We start from the raw sequence: 25001 nt of genomic DNA, 5'->3' as shown, positions 1-25001 counted from the left end.
ATGAATCTCTGAGTCTTTTTATCTTCCAGGTGCCCCAGTACACTGATAGGCCAAACAGGTAACTGGTTATATCATTAAAGTATACCTGTCTGTCTTGAACATTATCTTATAAGCAATTTGAGTCTTAAAAACGAAAAACAAAAAACATAGAAAATACCAAAAATAGTAGTGCTCTAAATAAACAAATAAAATAAGAATAGACTGTTGTTGTGGTTGGGGGTGGTGGTGGTGGTGGTGGTTTTAATTCCCAGCCTCTCACTCCCCTTCCCTTGGGCAACCATTATCTTGTTCTCCATATCTGTAGGAGTAATTTGGGTCTTATTTAACTTGTAGTAACAATACTTAGATAACAACAGGTTTTATGCGAATTCTGGAAGCACAGACCTAAACTGGGTTCTAATATTTTAATTTATTATTCTGTATTTCTGATTCTGTTACCAAACTCGGGTCCGGTTGCTTGCAGCTCATAAGCCAATAAACGACAGACATAGTTTTGATGGAAGGAAAGCAGATTTATTCAAGAGTCAGCACCCTGAGAAGGCCTCAGACTGCTGTCACCAAGGCTGTCTTACTTCAGAACAGGCAGGGTTATTACAGAGAGTGGGCTGAGTAAGGGACAAGTGAGAAATTCCAGGGCTGCAACCTGGTGGGGAGGAGGTAGCCAAAGCAATCTGTCTCATCTTCTCAGCGCTGGCTTTTTTTTCAGGCTGGAGCCTCAGAGGCATAATAAGGAGGGGAACAAGAAGTCGGTGAGGAGTTCTTTTTGGGTGCAAGTCAGTGAAAACCGTCCTTCAAATCATGCTCTGATAAATGACCTGGAGCAGTCATGTGATGTCTGTGAACAAAGTCAGCTTCCTTTGAAGTCTGTTCCTAGAATTCTCAATCAGGCAAGTTATTTATCTACAAGTTACACATTAGTTAACAAGGCATTTTTATATACATAAAAATGAGAATGAGATTGTAAGGACAAAATATGATTACAATGATAAAACTACAACAATCACGGTTACAATCCCCACTATCATTTCCTTATTTCCATTTCTATAGAAGTTTTGTTGATCTACTTGTAATAGACTCTCATGGGACAAAAATTTATAACTTGCAGTGAGATATGGTGTTTAGTTCCTCCAGCTGGAGGAGTTGTAAAGTGTATTTGCTTTGCTTTCTAGCTGCCAAAGCCTGTTAGTTATATTTATTATAATTATTTTAAACATTCCATAAAAGAGTAATATTAACACACAAATACAGTTAAGCTTAACTTTAGGACAGATTTTATTCCTGATTGCATCCATGTCTTGGAATGAAGGAGTAGACATACAAAGTTGGAAGACTAAGGGTAGGAAAAGCAAGTGAATTATAATGGTATTATAGTAGGTAAAGTCTGCTTGAATCAGAGGAAAAAGCTATATTAAAGAAAAAAGTTTGTGTGCGGTTACAATTCTGTACCATAATACAATTATTCTATTATCAAATGGTGGTGATGATGCAGATAATAGCAGCTAGGAGACCTACCAATAATCAACTATCTTCAAATACCTTCACTCTTCGCTTTCTGTCCTGAACTGCTCGTGGAGCTGTTACATTTGATACTTTGGCCTCGTCTGTGGTCTTAGCCATCTTAAGCATCATTTATAGGCCTTTCCAAGAAAGAAATTCCTCCCTCTATGACTCACAGAGGCAGAGATGTTCTTCTGGTCAGAGATCGGATCAGGACTTCATGTCCCTCATTTCACATCATGATTGAGATGAGACTGTTATTATTCACTCTGGTGGCCTGTCGCCACAGTAGGTGCTCAATAGATATTTATTACATGACCAGTTAGCTGCATCCTGTAGACATGATCCTTGGGAGGACTTGGGTGTGGCACTCTTGAGAGACTAGAAAGCTTTATCTTTTAGGTACTCAGACTAAGATGAACAGACAGAAAGGCAAAAAGTGTCTGGTCCATGGTAGACACTTAATAATTATTTTGTTAAATGAATAGATTTAGATGTGTGACCTAGACACAAATAGATAATCACTTGCTTTATTTCTTAGATTAGACTTATTGAATATCTCTTATATATGAGTCGTGTGTATCTGCCCCAAATAGTTTTCATGACTAAACCTAGTAGATAGGTAAAGGCAATTTTTCTGAGGAAGTAACCATGGCTAGACAGAATTAAGAGACACTTGGAGCACACAGGATCCAGCTGAGTGCCCCTGACATGTTTATTCCCAGGACCAAGCTGCCTTCCGCCTCCGACGATCCCAGGGCTCCTGACTGGGGGTGGGGAGTGGAAGCCTGACGACACACATCACACTTCATGGTCCTGCAGAGGCTGATGAGAGTCTGATTTGTTTGAAAATCAACTGTAGTTACTACTGGGATCTTCTTTATGGTGCACTCCAATCCATGACATGGGGATGATAAATAACCATTGTGGATAGATTTAATGGATGCAGGAAATGGTTTTTTCTAGGGAGGAGGAAAATGGTTTGGTTTTAAGATTCGGTTCCTCTCTTAAGCCTGGTGGTTTATGATTTATTTATCAAGACCTATCCAGTTCATCTCTATGACTCCTGCCTATGTCACCATTTTCTTCAGATTCTAACATATACCACTAGATATATGTAATCTCCAAAAATGTCAAAGTCATGTAGGGAAAATAAAAATGTTTTGACAAGTGGAATTAGGGAGAGAGATGGAAATATATTTTTAAAACTTTTATGGTTAAGTATTTAAAAGTTAAAAATTTAGCTAGTTTGGGAGTACAAACTTTCCTCTTACTTCCTGTACCATGAGGCTTTTGAACTACCTCTTGTTTTTAGCGTCTACAAAATGTCAAGACAATGCCCTTGCTAGTGACCATTCAGAGCCAGCACCTAGAGGCCTGGTTTAAGAGGAGGAAAGTATCCACCGGCCTAGAGCAAGAATGTCTGACTTTTCATTTTGACCCGCATAATCAGATATCCACTTGTTTTTGATTACACTGAAGTCAAGAAGATCCTACCTCACTGAACATGACTTGTATGTGTTGAGTACATAGGAGGCTTTCATGACTATTTTCTTCTTGTTGATCATTCTTCAAAATGCTCTAGTTCATGGTGTGACTTTGGTGAAATTTAACATGAACACCTCAACCAAATAATGCATTACTTTTGGCTTGCTCACACCACAAACTGATCCCAAGCTGAGGGTTTGCCTCATGGGGCAGAATTCAGTACACAGTGGCATCAACTGACAAGAATTAATGAGGCTGCTAATCATGTAAGCTGCCACTTGCTAAGATTTCAACATACATTTAATCTCTAGGTCAGGATGGCCAGAAAGGACCAGCCCTTCCCCATCAAGCAGAAGCCAGAAGTTGAAGGCTTGGATTTTAGATCAAAAATCAGCAAGAGGAAGCCACAGGGCTCACACAAAGTTTTTTTTTTATCTGCTCTTGTAATGGGGCCCCTCAGAGACAGAAAAATACCCAGAGCTACCCTTTAAGAGCTATTACCAATTATCTCTCCAGTATAAGCAGCCATGCTCTTAAAAACCTACCCAACCTTGGTTTTGGAAAATCTTTTGCAGAATTCTAGAATGATTCATAATTAATACAAAATAATATCTTCTCTGACAATGAATGGACCATCCAAAATGTTTCCATTTCCTCCTCTCCTCTTACTACCTGATTCCTTGTCTTATTATGAAAAATTCCAATTTTTAACCTATCTTTACCTAATGGTTTATGCCATGCTCTAGCTCTCACCATGTCTTATTATACTTGTGTTTTTATGTTCCTCTGTCTGCTTTATCTCTCTCCATAATCTCTTTCTTTTCCATCTTTCCCTCCTTCCTCTGTCTCGTACACCTTCTCTCTGCCTCATTCTGTCTTCATTTTTTATGCTACTTGTTCCTTTCCTTTCTCTCCAACTCAGTCTCTTTCTATGTCTTTGCAAAGCTCTATGTAGGTTTCCTCGCCTGGGAACTTTTCATGCCTCAACTCCCCATGCCCACCTCATCCTCCTCAGATGCCCTCAATCCCATAATATTCTTCACATTCCTGGGCCAAATACTCACTACAATGAAGCCCAAGTCCAACAAAGAGTGCCACAGGAAGATGAGGATGATTCTGATGGGTGTCAGGAGCTCAGTAGGCTTTACTGCAGTTACTGAATCTTTTCCCTTAGAACGAGTGTCTAGATATTTAGTGGTATAATCTTCTGTTCTCCTCAGGTCTTCAGTGGTGTCGTTTTTGGGTCATCCCTGGGTCTGCAGTGGTGTGGACCTCGGTGGTCCCTAGGTCTATAGTATCACCTTTCTTGGTGGTCCTTGGGTCATCGGTGGTATAGTTTTCTTTTGTCTCTGAGTCTTTAGGGCTGGTTACTGGGTCTTTAGTGTTAATGTGGATCATTGATGGCCTGCCATCATCTGCTTTTCCTTAACTATCCTTCCCATTCAAATGACACGTCTCCCCATGTAATGTGGTTAGATTTATTTGAGTTATTTGGTATTTTAGAATAAATTCTGATTTAATATTGGATTTAATATTCTACATGAAGCCCCTTGCACTGCAACATGGACTACATCCTTAGAAGGTTTGCCCACCCAGTCTTTGGTTCTGTCCTTTGCAGGTTTGTCTTTTTGTGGAATAGTAACCCTGGCTCCTTCTCTTATCTTACTTGCCCCTTTGTTGGTATTGCAGCAATTTGGATATTCTGACTCCGTGTTTGCACGTGTCTCCTCTCATTCAGTTATGTTTGGAGCTCTGGTAAACAAATGAGGCAGGAGCTGTGATTCATATTAGATTAAATTCAGGTCATGGCTTGGTATATGATTTAGATGAGCCAGTTCATGGATCAGATCTGGGCTGATGTGGCAAGATTGGAGGCAGGGAAGATTCTGGGTGATCGGAGTAGGAGGAGTCATGGGCTGTGGGTATGATCTGGTTGGGGTGACAGCAGCACTGAATTGGGCACAAGAAGAAAGAAGAGATGAATCCTCTCTACTTCCCACCACCTCCACCTGCAAGGCTATCAGGATGGGGGTATTTATTCTTATGAATAAACGCAGCCCATGTGGCATATCTTTTGGAGTTTCAGGTCTGACCAAAACAATCTCCCCCCACCACCCTGCACCTGCTGCTGAGTTCCCAAATTCTTCTAATAGGACTCAAATCTTTCATCTGTCAAGGAGATTTGAAATGCAGAAACTTAAAGTGTCAATATGTGGTGATGGAAGGAGACTTTGGGTGGCAAGCACATAATTCAATATATAAATGATGTATTATAGAATTGTACACTTGAAACTCACATAATGTTATTAACCAATGTCCTCCCAATATATTTAATTAAAAAAAAAAAAAGGCAGAGCATTTGCTAAAAGAGGGTGTGAGAAAGATAAGGAACAGGACCTGGGAACCCTGCTTCCCTGTGACAGGGAATTGGAAGCAGATAGCAGGGTCCAGAGCTTCCCCAGGTTCACTCACCTAGAGTTCACTCAAGGCATATCCTGCCATGTCCCAGGGGATTCCTTCTCTAGATCTCCTGACCCTCATCTCTCCAGGCCCTGGGAAACCTTTGCATCCTTCTCTCCAAAATCAATTCACTCACCCAGTTCCGAACACCTGGTTAGAGACAGCAGCAGCAGGAAAAGAGATGTAGCAAACCACTTTCATCTTTTCGTCTCAAGAGGATCCACATGGGCTGGAAGCCAGGATCCTTTCCCTCCTACCTTCTCTCTACTTTTGCTATCTTCCCCACAGTGGTCGTGGGGTTTACATGTGCTGCTGCCAGGGAATGCAGGACTCTCGAGTCTTCCTGCATGGAGGAGCACCCTGCTCCTTGGCTCTCTGTCAGTCAAAGAAAGAGGCCTGATACAGAGGAGTGGCAGGGTAGAAGAGACCTGTCACAGGTGTAAGAAGGGATATTGGCTCTGGTCCAGAATCCAGAGTTGAGCAGTAACAGAAGATCAAAGTTGTCATCGTGGGTGGCATCACTTTCTAATGCAGAGCTCTAAATGAAGAGCGTTCTCCATATGAGCTCTCAGTGCTCAGCCAGGGGCTTGAACTTCCTTTTCTGCAAGTGGGCACATGCCAGGCCTGCTTGGGGAAAGAGTACATGGAAAGAGGAGGGCTAGATATCAGGGGGCACAGAGCACCTTGGTGCTTAATAAAGGAATGGCACAGATGAGCTACATAAACATCCAATCTCTCTGCCTTAAGACAGCCCCTCTTCTTTCTCCCATCCCCCAAATCCTTTTCATGGCTCATCTCCAATGTTCAGATTTACCTCCTTGCTCCTACTGCAAGGGCCCTTACCTGCTGAGCTTTCTTCAGTAACTAGATGAAATCAGTTCACCTCCAAAGGTCCTGTCACGTCTGGAATGAGAATGCTCATATTCCTTCCTTCTTTAACACCTATCCTTGCCTTATTCAACATTATTCACAAAATTATAGCTGGTTTTTGTTTTTATTCAGAGGTAGAAGTATCCTGCTATTTGTGGGGCTCTCTCTTTTCCAGTATCCTCTTAACTTGAAGAGGACTCAGGAATCACAGGAGACTCTGGACCATGTTCCTTTCTGGTAGCCGATTCCCTGAAAGTCAATTTAATGACTATTCAGTTTACCAAATTTAATTGAATATTTCACTTACTACTTTTTTTTGAATGTGTTACATATTTTCAAGCAGAATATTATTTAGATGTATTTTTAAAGTACTTCTATATTTTATATAACCAATGAATATATTTTAAGAGACTATAGTAAGCAGAAGATATTTTAAGTAAAAAGGTATAATTTGCATATAGCAAAATTCACTTTTTTTTCCGGTACAGGTCTTTGAGAACTTTTCTACTTTGTTTTGTTTTAAAACCTAAAACTTTTTATTTTGAGATAATTTTAGATTTACAGAAGACTTACAAAAATAGTATAGTTTCCATATATTCCTTATGTCAACATTTACATAGAACAATTATATTAATAGAAACCAAGAAATTATATAATTCATAAAACTATAGAAACTAAGAAATGAACATTGTTATAATCCTATTAAGTAAACTACAGAATTAATTCGGGTTTCACATGTGCTTTCATTAACATTATTTCTCTGTTCCAGGATCCAATCTAGGATCTCATGTGGTGGCATTTACTCTTCAGGCCTCCTTAGTCCCCTCCAATTTGGGACTATTCCTTTTTCTTTGATTTTCAAGATGTTGACGCTTTTGAAGAGTACTGGTCAGATAGACATCATATAGAATGTCCCACAACCTTGGTTTGTCTGATTTCTTATAATTAATTTGATTTCTTACAATGATATTGGCGTTGAATTATTGGGAAGGATACCACAGAGATGAGGCGTCTCCTCAGTCCATAGTACCCTGGAGCTCATGACAACAACATGACTAATTACTGGTGATGTTACTACTCTTCTCCCTCTGCTAAGGTGGTGTCTAACAGGATTCTCCTCTGTGTAGTTACTATTTTTCCCTTTGAAATTACTAAGTATTTAGGGGGAGATATTTTGAGACTATACAATCTATTTTTTCTTAAACTTTCACCCACTAAATTTGGCATCTGTTGGTGCATCTTGCCTGCAGCAGTTACTACTATGGGATTGTACTGGTGTCCCTTGTTCCTTCCATATTTCTTAATTGGAACTATTCTGTAGGAAAATGTCATAACTTCTCCCCTGTTTATTTATTCAGATATTTGTTGTGCTCTGTGAGTTATGACCCAATACTGTCACTATTTATTTTGTTGCTCAAACTTTGGTCATTGGGAGCTCTTTAAGGTTGGCTCCAGTGCCTTTTCCATATCTTCCACCCTGTTTTTACAGAACAGGCGGAGTCGCCTAAGGCGCGGAGGAGAGGAAAAAGAGGTGCTTCGAAGGGGGCCCGCTGCCCTCCCACTGTTGTCCTGGTCACTGCAGCTGTGGCCCGCTCCATGTCCGCCTCCTCGGGTTCCTAGATACCCCGCCTGCAGCTGCGGTCTCCCGCCTCGCGGGAGCCAGGCGCCTGGTCTACCCCGCCCCCGCCCCGCCCCCACCGCCCTCCACTGGGAACTACAGTACCTAGGGCAGATAGATGGAGGATATCCTCAGTTGCGGCTTTGGAAAGGATAACCACACGGACACCGCGACCCTGTCGGTGTTCCGCACGCAGGCGTGCTACAGCCTGAGAGATGAATTTCCTCTGCTGACAACTAAACGTGTATTCTGGAAGGGTGTTTTGGAGGAGTTACTGTGGTTTATCGAGGGATACACAAATGCTAAAGAACTGTCATCCAAAGAAGTGAGATTCTGGGATGCCAATGAGTCCTATGACTTTCTGGACAGCCTAGAATTCTCCTGCAGAAAAGAAGGGGACTTAGGCTTAGTTTATGGCTTTCGGTGGAGGCATTTTGGGGCAGAATACAAAGATATGGATTAAGGTTATTCAGGTCAAGGAGTAGACCCACTGCCAAAGGTGATTGACATGTTCGAAACCAACCGTGATGACAAAAGAATCATCCTGAGCGCTTGGAAACCGAAAGATCTTTTCTCCGCCCTACTTCGGTGCCATACCCTTTGCCAGTTCTAGGCGTGAACCAGAGGCCAGCAGATCTGGGCCTGGGGGGGCCCTTCAACATCGCCAGCTATTCCCTGCTCTCTACATGATCACACACATCATGGGCCAGACGCCAAATGACTTTGTACATACTTTAGAAGATGCGCACATTTATCTGAATGACACTGAACCACTGAAAATGCAGCTTCAGTGAAACCAAGGCCTTTCCCAAAGGTCAAAAGCTTTCGAAAAGTTGAGACAATCAATGACTTCAAGGCTGAAAACTTTCATATTGAAGAGTATAATCCTCACCAACTATTAAAATGGAAATAACCTTTTAGAGCGTTTTTAAAGTAGTTGTTTGAAGGATGCTATCAGTCATTATGGGTTGAATTGGATGCTCAGGTGAAAGTTCCTTTTGCTCTAAATAAAGAAGGAACTAGGTCAAAAATCTGTTGGTGACCTATCAGTTATTCATTAACTCCTTAAATTTAAAATTTTATTTTTTTTAGGCAAGGTAACCCTTGGTCGAGCTCACAGATTGCAAGGACCTTGTCAGCTTATAATCCCTTATTTTTTATTTTTTACAACTACAGCACCTGGTCTTCCTAGGTGGTCTCCTATCCAAGTACTAACCAGACCCAACCCTACTTAGCTTCTAAGATCAGACGAAATCAGGCTTGTTCAGGGTGACATGGCCATAGACAAAATTTCTATTTTTTCAATTAAAGTTAACATTTAATATTGTTTTATGTCGATTTCAGGTGTACAGGGTAGTTATTAGACATCTACACAAACTGTGAAGTCATCCCTCCAATGAGTCTGGTACCCACCTGGTGCTTTACAATATTATTGACTATATTCCCTATGAGGGACTATTTTGTATCCTGCAGCCTCTAAAAGAGCTTTCTAAAGCTCCCACCTCTCTAGCCACCCATTTCTCTTCATCAGTTTCAATCTTGTAAACACAACTTGCTGGTTTCCCTTTATGGTCTCAGTCACTCCTTTTCAGAGGTAGCCTATTCCACCCTGAAAGATTTTCTCTCCAGCTGTTTCCCCCCAGCTTCCTTTCCTCCCAGGTGAAGTTTGATGTTTACCCTCCAGCCTGGTCATCCTGACCTTCTTGTTTTGACAATACAAGCCCAGACACTGGAAGGCTGTTCTGTATTGATCCTGCTCTGGCTTCAAGCTCCTACAAGCTTCATGGGACTCATCAGTCTTGGGCACCCTGATGAGGATGCCACAAAACCAGAGCTCACAAAGTTGGCCCCAGCCTCTGCCTGGTGGAGCTTTACTTTTTCATTTTTAGTAAAAACATATTAATCTCCTAAATTTATTTTCTTTTAGCCTAGCATTTAATACCCAGAATAACCTGACATTCTAGCCCTGCCTCCCACTAACCAACCCTCTTTATGAATCTTAAGGTTGATATACTTGGGTTTTTCATGCCTCTTCACATTTTGGTTCTTTTTATTAAAAATTTTTCATCTATTTATGTATTAGTTAGTTCAGATATACTTCAGTTCTTTTGCTTACCTTTTCAAACCTTCCACCCATTGCAATCCTATTCATTCCACAAATGTCACCTCTGGCGAGAAGTCTTCCCTGATTTTCCTGATTAGTACACTCCTTCTGGTGTCTGTGGCTCTTTATATGGAAGTGATTACCCCTTGCCTGGGTATCGTGTGCATGCTCTTCTATCCCATCAGATGCTGGGTACCTTCTCCTATGGACAAGGGCCGTACCATGTTTTTGCATCTCCAGCACAAAAAGGCCTTACACGCCTGCCATCTTGACCGGTCTGCATTAACTCTTAAGGTTGTCGCCATTAGTAAATATAACTGTGCTGGTTCTTTCAGTAATAAAAATCCTTGAGTTTGTTTAACTCCGAGGATGTATAAAAATGCTGAGATTATGAATATAGTTAGGAGAGTAAAAATCCATATACTCCTAACAAAAACATATACATGCATTTCGATCCCATGTTTTTATGAAGATTAGTAAATTTCAAGAATTATATGAGCTATTCCCCAAATATGAGTGAACTGAATAGCGTCAGTCATAATGCTGATGAGTAGTTGGTATGGTTATGAACATTTAAAGTTATATTTATTTTATATGTTGCTATAATAAAGAAGTGTTCTGCATTAACTTAAAAAAAAAGTACTTTTTTATGTTCAGGTAAAACAAGATGTTCTATGCTCATTTTGTATTTTCTTTGCCCAGGCTCTGGAATCGACCACTTCGCATAGTTTTTTTTTATCGTTGTTGTTTTGCTTTGTTTTTTTGTTTGTTTGTTTGTTTTAATTAGAGAATAATATTTAAAAACCAAGATCTGGGCATTAGTTGTTCTCCTTGTTAATGGGGTATTATTGCTTCTCGTCCCTCATAGAAATTAGAGCTAGAAAATATATATATATGTATGTATACTAACTCATGTGTAAACACATATCTGTATTTCTGAATTATCTATCTGCATATATATTAAACACAAGCATGAGTTTATTTTAATATTTGGGGTCCCTCCAAGGTTAACACAAGGTTTATTATAGCCTTTCCCTTTTCATTATTTGTAATTTTTTTCTCTGACATGGCTTAACAGTATCTACAATATTTCTACTTGTTTATTTAACCCTAGTAAACACATAGTGGTTTCAGAAACATTCATCTACATCCATATATAAGAAACAAATTTACCAGTTAAGAGTATATATGGTGTTTGTGCAGTTCTTTATGTCTTTAGTCTTAAAGTCAAAACACTATTTTTCAAAGTTACCTAGATAAGTTCATTCTTTCCAATCCCTTTCCATGTGGTTATATGATTCATTACTCAGGGTTTGCATTCCACCTCTTCCCAATATCCTAGTTGATTTGCTAAATTTCCAAACAATAGAATTCACTTTCTGTAGCATACAGGTCTAAGGGTGTTGATAAATAATGGAGTCATGTATTCATCACACCGAGTCATTTTGTCACTCCCTATCTCCCCTGGACCTATGCTGTTTCTTTATAGTCGATTCTTCCTTCAACTCCAAGATCCTGGAAAAACAGATCTGGTTTCTGTCCTTCATTTTACTATTTTCAGAATGTCATATGAATAAATTATATAGTCTATAGCTTTATTATTTTGACTATAATCTATACATTATTCATAGATAATACTGTACTTACTCATGAGTCAGGAGTAAACTATTTTGCATACATTCTTGAATATAGTCTTTCATATGAACATTTTTATAAATAAATATATTTTTCTTAAGTATGTTCTTGACTAGAAAACATGACTTCAGTCCCCTCTGCCCTCCTCCAGTCTAGCTGCAGCAAGAGGGAGATGTTGATTATTATGGAAAAGAAATAAGAAAATCCATTGAATTAAACATTCGGTGAATTAATTTTAAGAAATTGCCTAGAGCTATTAGGCAAGAACCGCCTTAAAATAGGGCTTTTACTATAAGTCATCATGGATTTGGGGGATTTTTTAAAGTGCTAGGCATGAACCTCTTGAAATTGCTTTCTTCTATCTCCATGCTTTGTGGTCTTGCTTTTGTCTCTGTTCTATTGCTGGGGCATTGCAGCCGCTTCTGGGTTTCAACCCTCTCTGGATCCCAGCTTCTGTTTTCTACTCGTGCAGGTGATCAGAGTGTTCTTGCTTGGGGGCGGGGAAGGGGGGAATGTCCCTCAACACCTTCTGTTGGCTTCCTGTTGTCACAGGATGAGATCACCTCCCTTTGATGTGGCATCTAAAGCCACGCAGTTAACGGGCTAGCTTCTTCTTCCTGTGCTGTCCTGTGCTGTCTCACAACTTCTTTGAGCACTCACTGGCTATGCCTCATCTTGCACAAGTTGTTGCTTTTCCCCTTCTCCTTGTAAATGCCTGCTCACTTTTTATAATTCAAATCAAGTCTTCTTCAATGAGTCAGCTTCTCCTCCGTTTGGTTAAGTTATTCGTGTCCTTCTGGGGTACTTTAGTTGCTAGTGCTTAATGTATCTGCCCAAACTGACCTGTCTACAAATTGTCTCCTTTACCAAACTGTTACCACCACATTCATCCTTGTCTCCCCAGTCGATCAGGACCTAATGCCAAGCAGGTGCTCAGTACATATGGTGAATGAATGAATAAAAGAAATGAGTAAGAAACGTGATCATTATTTTAAGATAAAGGACTAGGGACTCTTAAAACCGAAGATGAAATAACCAATAGACTAGTTACTGCCCTCAAGGATAAAACTATTATACAGTAAAGAAAAAAAAAAAATGACATAGGTTATTTTAGGTTAAATTTATAAACAGTGATATGCATAGATCTTAGGTATTCGATTAGATGAGTTCCCCCCCCAGCTTTATTGAAATATAATAGACAATTAGTTGCTCGTATTTACATTGTACAATTCAACGAGGTTTTTTAATTATAGTTGTCATTCAATAATATATTAGTTTCAGTTGTACAGCATAGTGAATAGAGATCTGTATAACTCACAAACTGATCACCCCACTAAATCTAGTACCCCTTCCCCCTTACATATTTATTACATTAACTATTTTCCTTATGATGTACTTTATGTCTCCATGTCTATTTTGCAACTATTCATTTGTACTTCTTAATCATTTTTCCCTTTTTCATTATCCCCCCAAACACTTCCCATCTAGTAGCCCTCAAAATATTCTCTGTATCTATGAGTTTATATCCACTTTTGTTGTTGTTAATTTTCTTCTTTAGATTCCACATATATGTAAAATAATGTGATATTTGTCTTTCTCTGTCTAACTTATTTCATTGAGCACAATACCCTCTGGGTCCATCGAGGCAATATCTTTTACCATCATCTTCCTTTTGTCTGTAGTGTCTTTTAATCTGCAGCCAGAGAGATGAGGGCGATGGCCCAAGGCCGCAAATGTACACTTGGTTTAGTCATGTTTTTTGGCATGTGGCTCTCACTAAATATGGTATGTCCGTGGGGACAGGCCCTGTCTTATGAAAGGTAGTGCTGGTTCCAGGAGAAGAGGTCGGTCGAAGGGTAGATCGCTTCTTGTTGGTCCTGGTACCTAGGACAGAGGTGCTAGACGATGTTCCCACAGTGGATGGAGCCAGGCCAGAGGAATTCGGGACTATTCCAGGGATGGTTTTGTTGGTAGCAGTGGTTACAGACTCCATTCCAGTGGTGACAAAGATGCAGGAAGTTGGTCTGGTTCCAGGCCACAATGGAAAAACAGAAAACAAGCGAGACTTAGTTTACAAAAGTAGTTTGCAATCCTTGGACCAGGGCTCAAGACATTGAAGATGTGGTGGTGTCACAGGTGTCACAGGTTAAGTAGAGTTAATTACACTTGGCACAGAAGTGAGAGTATCTGACAAACTGAAATGGCTGTCAACAGAGGTGAGGTGAGTTTGCTGTAGGTGAAAGTGATGGGATATCATTAACTTGTGGTGAGGAGATACTTGCAAAGGAGTATTTCTGATTGGAAAAGAATTACTGGACAAAAAACAAAAGGAGGTAAAGCTAGAGTAGAAATAAGTAAGATTCGAGAGGAGGGAATGAGTTATAGCTAATATATGTGATGCGTTGACAAGAGTCTAGAGCATAAACGATAGAAACAGGTGAAAAGATGGTGGTTTTCACTGGAGTTAAATGTGCATGCTTAGGGGAGATGTGGTAGGTATTCCTTGATACAACTGTGTTGGTGATGGACTGAGTAGAAAAGTCAGTGGCCTTGGTGGACCCCAAGGTGGTGAAAGAGTCTGTGAAAGGTACAGGAACATTGGTGGAGACTGCTGTGGCCTCACAGGTGGAAGTAGAGGCCAAGAGGTGTGATGAGGCCAGAGTGAAGGCTGTGGTGACCTCTGGGGCTGTGATGGGTCCAGAAGGTGAAGTGGAAGCCTCAGTGTCCCCAAAAGCTGTGGAGGAAAATATGGTGGGCACAGATGCTGAGAAGGAGCCTGTGGTGTTCTTAGAGGCTGTGTTGAGACCATTGGGATAGTAAGGGTCTTATAAACCGTGATGTTATTTGTAGCAAGCACAGAAAATGTTGAAAAGTCTATGGAGAGCTGAGAGGTTGGTGAGGAGGTTGCAGTAAACTTGGTGGTATCAGAGCCTGTGCGGGAGGCCGTGCTGGTCACAGATGTTGTTGTGAATGGCACAGTGGACCCAGGGGCTGTGGAGGACACCATGGTGTTAACAGACTCTGAAGTGACCTCAGAAGCTGGACCGTAGGCCATGCTGGTCTCAGATCTTGCAGTGGAAGCATTGGTGGTATCAGAGCGAGTGGTGGACAAAGACTCTGCAGTCCTCTCAGAGACTGTGGTCAAGGCTGTTGTGGGCACAGACACTGTTGTGGGGGCAGTAGGTGTCCCATAGGCTGTGGTGGAAGACATGGAGAGGTCAAAGCCTATGGTGGTCTCAGAGGCCATAGTGTACACTGTGGTGGTTTCAGAAGGTGTTTTGATAGAGATGTGGCACTTTTAGAAGCTGTGGAGAAGTGCACAGCAGCCTCAGAGGTTGAGGTGAAAACCTTGGTGGGCACAGACTCTACACTGGTCCCTGAGGCTGTGGTAGAAGCCCTGGTGATCTCAGAGCATATGGTGGTGTGATTGGTAAATATGGTGGTGGGCACAGATGTTAGCATGGAGGATGTGCTGCCATCAAGGCTCTAGAGGAGGCTGTGATGGTCTCAGGGGGCATAGTGGTGGCTGTGTGGGGCACAGATTCTGCAGAGGTTTCAGTGGAGACTCTAGTGGTATCAGAGGCTGCACTGGCAGCTCTCGTGGTCTGAGTTGGTGATAGAGGCCATGGTGGTCTCTGACGATGCTGTGTTCTTAGAATGAGTGGTGGAGGCTGTTGTGGACACAGTTGTTAATACAGAGGACGTGGTGGTCTCAGAGACTATGGTTGGTCCCGAAGCAGAGATAGAGATCAAAGTGGAGGCTGCTGTGGGCACGGATGTTCTGCGGATGTCGTGGTGCCCTCATGGACTGTGGTGAGGCAAGGATGGGAACAGACATTGTCTTGGAGCCTGTAGGAGTCTCAAAGACTGAGCTGGAGGCAGTAGTGGGTGCGCATGTGTTTGTCTCCGTTGACATTGTGGTGGCTGTGAGGGCACCTGCTCAGCAGTTTTCACAGAGACTTCGGTGGAGACTGTTATTGTCTCAGAGTCTGAGGTGGTGACTGTGGTGGATCCAGATGCTTTGGTAGAGGATGTGGTAGTCTCTGAGGCTGTAGTGAAGGCTATGGTGGATTCTGAGGCTGAAAAGGAAGACCCAGTCATCTCAGGGTCTCTGGTGCTTTCAGAGTCTGTGATGGAGTTTGTGATGGGCATAGAAACTGTAATTGTAAGCAAAATTAGCTCAGATGTTGAGGTAGTGGCTGTGGTGGATTCAGAGTCCATTGTGTAAATGAAGTGTGTACAGGTGTTATGGGGTAGATGTGGTGGGCATAAATGCTGTGTTGATCTCACAGGCATTACAGTAGTTGTGGTGGACTCATAATGTCCAGGTGTCACAGAGGTTTCGGTGAAATCTTTCAATGTCTCAGAGGCTATAGTAGTTGTCATGATGGTCTCAGAAGTTGTGAGGGAAGCTATGGTTCTATCAGAGGTTATGGTAGAGGTCATGGTGGTCACAGATGTCATGGTAGAGGGTGTGATGACTTCAGAGGTTGTGGTGATGGTTGTAGTCATTTTGAAGCCTGCGGAGGTCTCAAAGTCTGTAATAAGGCCTATGGTTGGGACAGAAGTTATCATAGAGAAAGTGGTGGGCATAGATACTGTAGTACTGAGCAAGATCAACTCAGATATTGTAGTAAAGGCTGTGGTGGATCAGAAGCCATGATGTAGACTATAGTAGGCACAGATGTTAAGGTGGTAGGTTTGCGGGACACAGATGCTGTGGTGGTCTCAGCAGTAGTTGTGGAGGGCACAGATTGTCCAGGTGTCCCAGAGGCTTTAGTGGAAACTGTCATTGTCTCAGAGGCTATAGTGGAGGCTAGCGTGTCCTCAGAGTGTTCATTGGAGGCTCTAGTGGTCTCAGCAATGGTGATAAAATGTAGTGTTCTTAGGGCCTAAGGTAGAGTCTGTGGTGGACACAGACATAATGGAAGATGTATTGATTTCAGAAACTATGGTAGAAACTAGAGTAGAAAATGTCATGGTCAGAGACACTGTGGTGGAGGATTCGGAGTCTATGGTGGAGGCTAAGGTGGTCTCAGAGTTTATGGTGGAGCTTGTGGGTGACACAGATGTTGTCATAGGGGCCTTGATGGTCTTAGTGACTGTAATGGAGGCTATGGTGGGTCCAGGTCCTGTGGTGGAGATCAAGGTGACCTCAGAGACTGTGATGAAGCCTGTTGTTGACATAGACTCTGCAGCAGTCCCTGAGGCTGTAAAGGAAACTATAGTAGGCATAGATGTTACCATGGAGGCCTTGGTGCTTTTAGAGATTATGCTGAATAATTTGGTATGCACAGATGCTGTGATAATCTCAATGAGCATTATGGTGGCTCTGGATGGCACAGACATTGCCGTTGTCCCGGAGACTTTACTGGACACTATAATTGTCTTAAATTCTTCAGTGGCTGTGGTAAAAGCCATAATTGGTCCAGGGAGGAGTTGTCATTTGTCTTATTTTCTGTGCTCAGAAAGACCGTGACACCTATTGTGCCGGTCATGACTGGAGTTTGTAGGGATGCTTGGGTTTTTGCTGGAATATTCATCAAAATTTTGTAATCAGATATAACAGTATTTTCCATCTCTCTTTTAATTTTCCTCTTCGATATTAATTTCTGCTTTTAATGGATTTTTAAATCAGCATTATTCTTTCTATTAGATGTGCCCTATACTTCTTTATAGTCCTAGATAGCTTATTATTAAAATACGTATATTCTTTCTTTATATTAATATGTGTTTTCTCCCTTCTTCTGTGATTCTGTGTTTTATTCCTACCTTATTAGAATCATTTTTTTTTAAATCAATTCAAGTAATCATACTGTTTTTGATTCTCTATTTTGCTCTCAGAACAATGATTTTGTCTTGCACAATACTATTCTTATCAAATCTTAAAATGTAGTCCAACACACACACAAAAAACTGTATTTAAACATTTTCAAGATGGCATAGGGGGTAAATGCTGTGTTCACCTTCTCCCATACCCACATCAAAATTGCAAATAAATTATACAACAGCTATCATTGAGAACCACCTGGAGATTAGCTGGACAGAAATCCTATCACTAAGGATATAAAGAGGAAGCCACGACAAGACCAGTAGGCGTGGCCGAGACACAGAGCAGGCAGGTCCTACACCCACAGTATGGCAGGTAAGAATCAAAAGGGATATCTCAGATGTAAAGATCTCCCCCGAGGAGTGAGTGGTCCTAGCCCCACAGTCCCCATAACATCTGGAGCTAAGGAGTGCCCATAACATATGGCTGTGAAGACCAGCAAGGGTTGGATCTGAGTAATACAAAGGGCTGCTAGAGTCCCAGGTGTTCCTCTTGAGGGGCTGTGCATGGACTTGCTACTCAGATTCACTCACTCTGGGCTCCTGTGCAAGGGTGGCAGCTCAAAGAGTATCAGGGACATACAGGAAGGAAGTGAACTGGCTAGCTTCAGGGAAAAGGCTGGAGGGGCAGGGGTCAGGGCAGCTTTCTCTGGGAGAGAAGTGCTGGCAGGTGCCACTGTTCCTTTGTTGAATATTTCCCCCACTCAGCTAGCCTAGCACAAATAGGTGCTAAATCTGAGCTCTTTATTCACCTGGCTAACATGGTTCACCCCACCCTGGTGTTTCCCTAAGAACCCACCCCACCCACTTCACGCTCTTGGCCCAAACCACTTCCAGTGGCTTTTCCACACAAACAACCTGCCTCAGCTAGCAGTGTGGTGTTTCCTAAAATCTCCAAAGGTCCACAAACCCCAAACAAGCAGCAACTGGCCTCAGTGTACACTGTATCTTTTGCTAAGTGACCTGTCTCAACTTCCATTGTGACTCTGATTAGGTAGCCCCAAACCTGGCATAAATGGCAGCTAGTGCTGGCCTGGAACATAGCTTCAGCTAAGTGGCCATAAACCAGGCACAAGAGGTAGCCAGCCTCAGTTCACATTGTGGTGCCCACCAAAGAGTCCCAAGCCCAACACTAGTACCAATTGGCCTCAGTTCACAGCATAGTTTCTCTCAAATGGCTTTATGCCCAGCACAAGTGGCAACTAGCCACAGATCCCTCTGTAGCTCCTACTAAGAAACTCCAAGCTGAGCACAATTTGTGGCTGACTTTGGACAGCACCAGAGCCCCTCCCAAGAGCCTCCAAAACAAAAATACCTGATGGCCAGCTTTGGATCGCACAAGAGCACCACCCAGTTAGGTCCACATACAACAGACCTAAAAAGCAGACTTAGTTGGCACCAGAGCCCACTAAAATAACTTCTATTTTTCAGGTCAGTCCCTGCACAACAGCTTATCTGCTATAGTCACAGCCAGCCCTCATAGCCTGGAAGCCTGAGGGTCAATTCCACATACAGCAATCAAGGCTCAACTACAACATGAGGGCACACACAACGCACACAAAGAACTTTCCTGGAGTGCCCAGCTCAGGTGACTAGGGAGATTGTACCACTAGGCACCACTGGAATACCTTCTACATAAGGCAACCCTGTCAAGACTGAGAGACATAGCAGATATAACTAATACATAAAAACAAACACAAGGAGGCAGTCAAAATGAGGAGGAAAAAAACACACTCCAAATGAAAGAACAGGAATAAATGAGACAAGCAATCTACCAGATACAAAGTTGAAAACACTAATTGTAAGAATGCTTAGTAAACTTAGGGAAAGTATAGATTAACTCAGTGAGAACCTTAACAAAGAGATATTAGCCATTAAAAAGAACCAGTCAGAAATGAAGAATACATTAGAGGGAATCAACAGCAGATTAGATAAACCAGAGGATTAAATCAGTGATCTGAGAGACGAAGTAGCAGAAAATACCCAGCACTTCTATCCGAGAGAAAGCTGCCCTGACCCCTGCCCCTCCAGCCTTTTCCCTGAAGCTTGCCAGTTCAGTTCCTTCCTGTATGTCCCTGATAATCTTTGAGCTGCCACCCTTGCACGGGAGCCCAGAGGGAGTGAGTCTGAGTAGCAAAAAATGAATAAAAGAATTTTTTTAAATGAAGATACTTTAAGAAACCTTTGGAACAACATCAAGCATACCAACATTCTCATAAGAGGTACCAGAAGGAGAAGAGAGAGAGAAAGAAATTGAAAACCACTGAACCTGATGAAGGAAATAGACATGCAATCCAGTAAGCACTGAGAATCCCAAACAAGATGAATTCAAAGAGGCTCACACCAAGACACACCAAAACTAAAATGCCAAAGGCTAAACACAAAGAGATAATCTTAAAAATGCCAGAGAAAGGCAGTTAGTTACATACAAGTGATCTCTCATAAGACTGTCAGCTGATTTTTCAACAGAAACTTTGCAAGCCAAAGAAAGTGACACAGAATATTCAAAACAAAGATCTGAGACAAAGATTACCTGGCAAAGCAATCATTAAGAATCAAAGAAGAGATAAAGAGTTTCCCAGACTAAAAAATTCTTTTTCATTTTAAAAGCTAAAGGATTTAACTATCATTAAACCCAAATTACAAGAAATGTTAAAGAGATTTCTTTAAGAAAAAAGATCAAAAATATGAATTAGAAAATATAAGAAAAAAATTCTTACTGACAAAGGCAAACACTTAGTAAAACCAGTGGCTCAACCAACTTTAAAACTAGTACAAAGGATAAAAGGCAAAAGTAGGAAGACCATATGTAATTATAACAATAAATTAAGAGATACACAGAAACACACACAGAAGAAAGAAGTAAAGGATAATGAAAAAAAACATAAATATGAAGGGAATGAGTAAAAATAGTGAGTTTAGGATGTGTTTGAACTTCAGCAACTACCAATTAAACAGAGACATATATGAAGCACACGGTCACCACAATAACAAAAATCTGCAAGAAATACACAACAAATAAAAAGAAAGGAATCCAAACATGACACTATGGAAAGTCATCAACACACAAGAGGAAAAAGCAAGAAAATAAGGAAAGAACAGAAAACTACAAAAACAATCATAAAACAATTAATAAAATGGCAACAACTACATATCTATTAATAATTACTTTAAATGGAAATGGACTAAATCCTCCAATCAAAAACAAAGACCCATACATATACTGCCTATAGGAGATCCACTTCGGATCAGAAGACACAAACAAACTGAAAGTAAAGAGATAGATAAATCTATTTTATGCAAATGGAATGAAAAAAAGTTGGAGTAGCAATACCTATACCAGAAAAAAGAGACTTTAAAACAAAGACTGAAATAGGAGACAAAAAAGAACATTTTATGATGATAAAGGGATAAATCCAACAAGAGGATATAACTTTCATAAACATAAATGTACCCAACATAGGAACACCAAAGTATATAAAGCAAATATTGACAGACATGATAGAAGAGATTGACAGTAATATGGTTATACCTCATTGACATCAATGGAAAGATCATTCAGACAGAAAACCATCCAGGAAACAGTGGCCTTAAATGACACATTAGACCAAATGGACTCATTAGATGTTTTTCGAACATTCACCCCCAAAGCAGTAGAATATACATTTTTTTCAAGTGCACATGGAATATTTTCCAGAATAGACCACATGTAAGGCCACAAAACAAGTCTCAATAAATTTAAGAAGACTAAGCATGACCTCCAATCACAATGATCTGAAACTAGAAATCAATTACGAGAGGAAAACTGAAGAATAAACAAGTGGAGGCTAAATAACATACTACTAAACAATGAATGGGTTAACAATGAAATCAAGGAAGAAATCGAAGACATCTTTGGACAAATAAAAATGAAAACACGACTCAATATCTATGAGACATAGCCAAGGCAGCTCTAAGAGGCAAATTTATAGCAATACAGTCCTCTTTCAAGAAACAAGAAAAATCTCAAATAAATAATCTAACCTTACACCTAAAGGAACTAGAAAAGAAAAACAAAAATGAGTAGAAGAAAGGAAATAACAAAGATCAGAGTAAAACTAAAATAAATAGAGTCTAAAAATATATACAAAATATCAATGAAATCAAGAGCTGATTCTTTGAAAAGATAAACAAAATTGATAAATCTTTTACTAGGCACATCAAGAAAAAAGATAGAGAACCCAAATAATTAAAATAAGAAATGAAAGATAAGAAGAGACATCACAGAAATACAAAGGATTATCAGGAAATACTGTGAATAGTTATTTACCAACAAATTGTAAAACCTGAAAAAATCGGTAAATTCCTAGAAATATATAATCTTCCAAGGCTGAATCAGAAAAAAAAATCTGAAAAGACCAATAACTACTAACTAAATCAAATCGATAATCAAATAACTCTCCACAAACAAAAGCCCTGGATGAGATGGCTTCACAGGTGAATTTTACCAAACATCCAAAGAATTAATACCTATCCTTCAAAAACTATTTCAAAACACTGAAGAAGAGGGAAAGTTTCTGAACTCATTTTACAAGGCCAACCTGATACCAAAACCAGGTAGACACTACAAAAAAAGAAAAAGAAAACAAACAAAAAAAAAATAGGCCAATATCCCTGATGAACATAGATGCAAAAATCCTTAACAAAATAGAAACCGAGTTCAGCTGTATATTAAAAAAAGATCATACACCATGACCAATATGATTAAGTAAAATTTATTCATAGAATGTAAGGTTAGTTCAATATCTCAAAATAAATTTATGTGATACACTACATAAACAAAATTAAGGACAAAAAAAATATAATAATATCAATAGATGCAGAAAGAGCATTTGACAAAGTAACATTCATTTATGATTTAAAAAAACTCTCAGCAGGTCCCTCTCAGTACCTTTACACTGTCTCTCTCACTGTCTCTCTCATTATCCCTCTCACACTCTGCCTCTGAGAGAAGACCACACTCTGTCTGTAAAGTGCTATCCCTTTTCTAATAAACCTCCTTTTGACTCTTAACTTTGGCATGTGTGTTAAATTCTTTCTCTACTCTCTGCCAAAGGACCCTCTTCTCTGGGTGCAGGGCTTCGTCTCCCCACTACTAGAGGAAATTAGTACTGTCCTGCATCATTTTTTCTGGCTAACCATGAAAGGACAAAAGGACATAAACTCGTTCTACCCAAGTGTACCATGGCTCTTCTCATCTGAGAGTGGCTGGGATTCATTTCCCTACGCTGTGCAGATCAATTGGCCTTGGGCAAATGGTTGGTGCTGTTTCTAGGGGGCTGGTGAGAGACTTGTTCACCAAGCAGGAGTCCATAGGTCCTGTCTACTTTTCCTATTTTTCTTCCTCTAACTTCCCTGACTTGGCATCTCCATCTGAATTGCAGAGTAGACCGGCTGAGGAACCCCATTTGAACTCCAAATTGAAAGACTATGCAGCACCTTTTGGCCACAACAGGACGGGAAAGCCTCATTGGGAATCCTCTGTTCCTTTCTGTTGATCCCTTGCTCTCATTTTCACTGGGGGCTCACAACTGGGGAAGCAATGGGCTGTTGAAGCTTGCCTGGGCTTACTCCCCAACCTCACCCCTTAAGCTTTTCCTCCTTCCTTCTTTTCTCTAGTGGGAACTCTAGTGGGAAGGAGGCAGGGTCTTGGTAGAAACTCCACCGAACTCTCCTAACTCGTTTCCTATCTGTCCTGTCATCATTTCTTGATTGGCTCCGGGATGCTGAAGCAATCTCAGAGTGGGCCCAAATAGCTCAGAGCTGAGCACTAGACCAGCCAGCTCTGATTGCATCATGTTCCCTGGTCTGCATCCCCTACAGTACAGAACTTGAAGGTAGTTTTTCTTCCTGAAAAGCTAGACTTCTGATGCTATCCCTGAATTTCTGTGTCTCTCTGTCTCTCCCCCTTGGAGCTGAAGGTAAATCCTTGCAAATGCTCGCGGCAGCTGCAGGCCCAGACCCATGCTGCTGTTTCCCTCTGGCAGCTGGGGACCCCTGCCTGCATCCCTGTTGGAGGCACAGGTAAACCCCTGTGCATGCATGCATGCTCATAGCAGTGACACGCCCAGACCCCTACTGCATTTGCCCCCTCCCTCTGGCAGCAGCGGATCCAGACCCATGCTGCTGTCCCCTTTCCCCCTTCTACCTTTCCAGGTGGCACCTAGCCACAGGGCACACGGGCACCCCTCTCAGGGGGTGGAGTAATGCACTTTCAGATTCAGGCACAGCTAAGATTGTGTTCCTTGGTATCTTGGGGTTAAGGTTCAGTGCTTTTATCCAGGGTGCCAAGGTTCAACTCCCAGTAAAGGTAGAATATATTTTCTTCTTCCTCCCCAGTGACCAGGGCACTTCTCAGCTTGTGCCCCACAAGGAAGGCAGGAATTTAGCCCCTTGGCCCAGCTGTCAGTGAAACATGCTGCAGCAATTCCTCCCAGCAAGGACCTGTAGGTGCCCCTCCCCCTTCCAAACCAAGGATGGGAGGGAGACCAAGAAGTTTGGCCTATAAATGGTTTGCTAAACTACAATACTGCTCTACAATTAGATCTTTGCAAGAAACAGAAAAAGTGGGAAGAAGTGCCCTATGTACAAGCTTCTATTCTCCTTTACCCAGACTTATTAGATGGCCCAATGATAAGAGCACTTTCCCGGAGATTTCAAAATAATCAGGAATTTTCTCCCACTCCTTCACCCTCAGACTCTGAGGGGGAACCAAGTTCTCTGGGGACCCCATCTATTCCATTGCTCCCTGAGGAAACTAGATATACACCCCCAGGGAAGTTACAAACAGATGATGGGGAAATAATAAGAGTCTGTGCATGACCTCTGATTTGTATTCATTGGTGTTATATGTAATATGTTGGTTGAGTTAAGAATTCTAATTATGGTGAAAAGGAAAATGTATGGTTTTGGCAACAGAAGGGATAAAGTATGGAGATATATGATGAAGGGAATTGAAGGAAAGGTATTTGTCTTAAGGTTGGTTATTTCTGTATTTCTGAATGAGTGAGAAGAGGCAAACTGAAGGAATGAGGAAAGTTGTAGGTTTGTGAAGAGCAATCCTGAGAGGAAATTTTATGTGATTAAGCTAAACAAGATTAGAAATGTACATGTCAAAAGTAAGCTAATATGAAATTAGAGTTGTGTTTTAATGTTTCTTAGACTATTGCTTTAGTCTGCTACTAATATTATGGAAAAATTTTCTGCGTAGAAAACAAAAATTCCAAGCTTCATCAAAATAATTTTCTGTGTTTTATGTTGCCTTAACCAGTTTTCTGAGGCTTTTAAGAATATATTAACATTGGCCCAGAGTCTGAGGGCCAGACACTCCTAGCTATACATTTCACAACTTGGACTGTGCCCAGTATTCAAAAGGAAGCTCCAGAAGTTGGGGCCTAGTCCCAAAACTCTGCAGGCTGCCTTGGTGCCAGAGGTCTTTAAGGTATTCAATAACTGGAACCA

At 41.1% G+C, this 25001-nt stretch overlaps 2 pseudogenes; one reads left to right on the top strand and one right to left on the bottom strand.

The window, feature by feature from the left end:
* The first annotated feature begins 8051 nt into the window (after positions 1–8051).
* Positions 8052–8846, top strand: LOC107498057 (annotated as a pseudogene).
* A 254-nt stretch (positions 8847–9100) lies between these two features.
* LOC118604823 lies at positions 9101–9219 on the bottom strand (annotated as a pseudogene).
* Between the last annotated feature and the right edge of the window lie 15782 nt (positions 9220–25001).

This window comes from Rousettus aegyptiacus, unplaced genomic scaffold, assembly GCF_014176215.1.
Source record: "Rousettus aegyptiacus isolate mRouAeg1 unplaced genomic scaffold, mRouAeg1.p scaffold_m13_p_1, whole genome shotgun sequence".
Classification (NCBI taxonomy): Eukaryota; Metazoa; Chordata; class Mammalia; order Chiroptera; family Pteropodidae; genus Rousettus; species Rousettus aegyptiacus.
The sequence above is the reverse complement of the archived record's forward strand: the minus strand, read 5'-3'. Positions and strand labels throughout refer to the sequence as shown.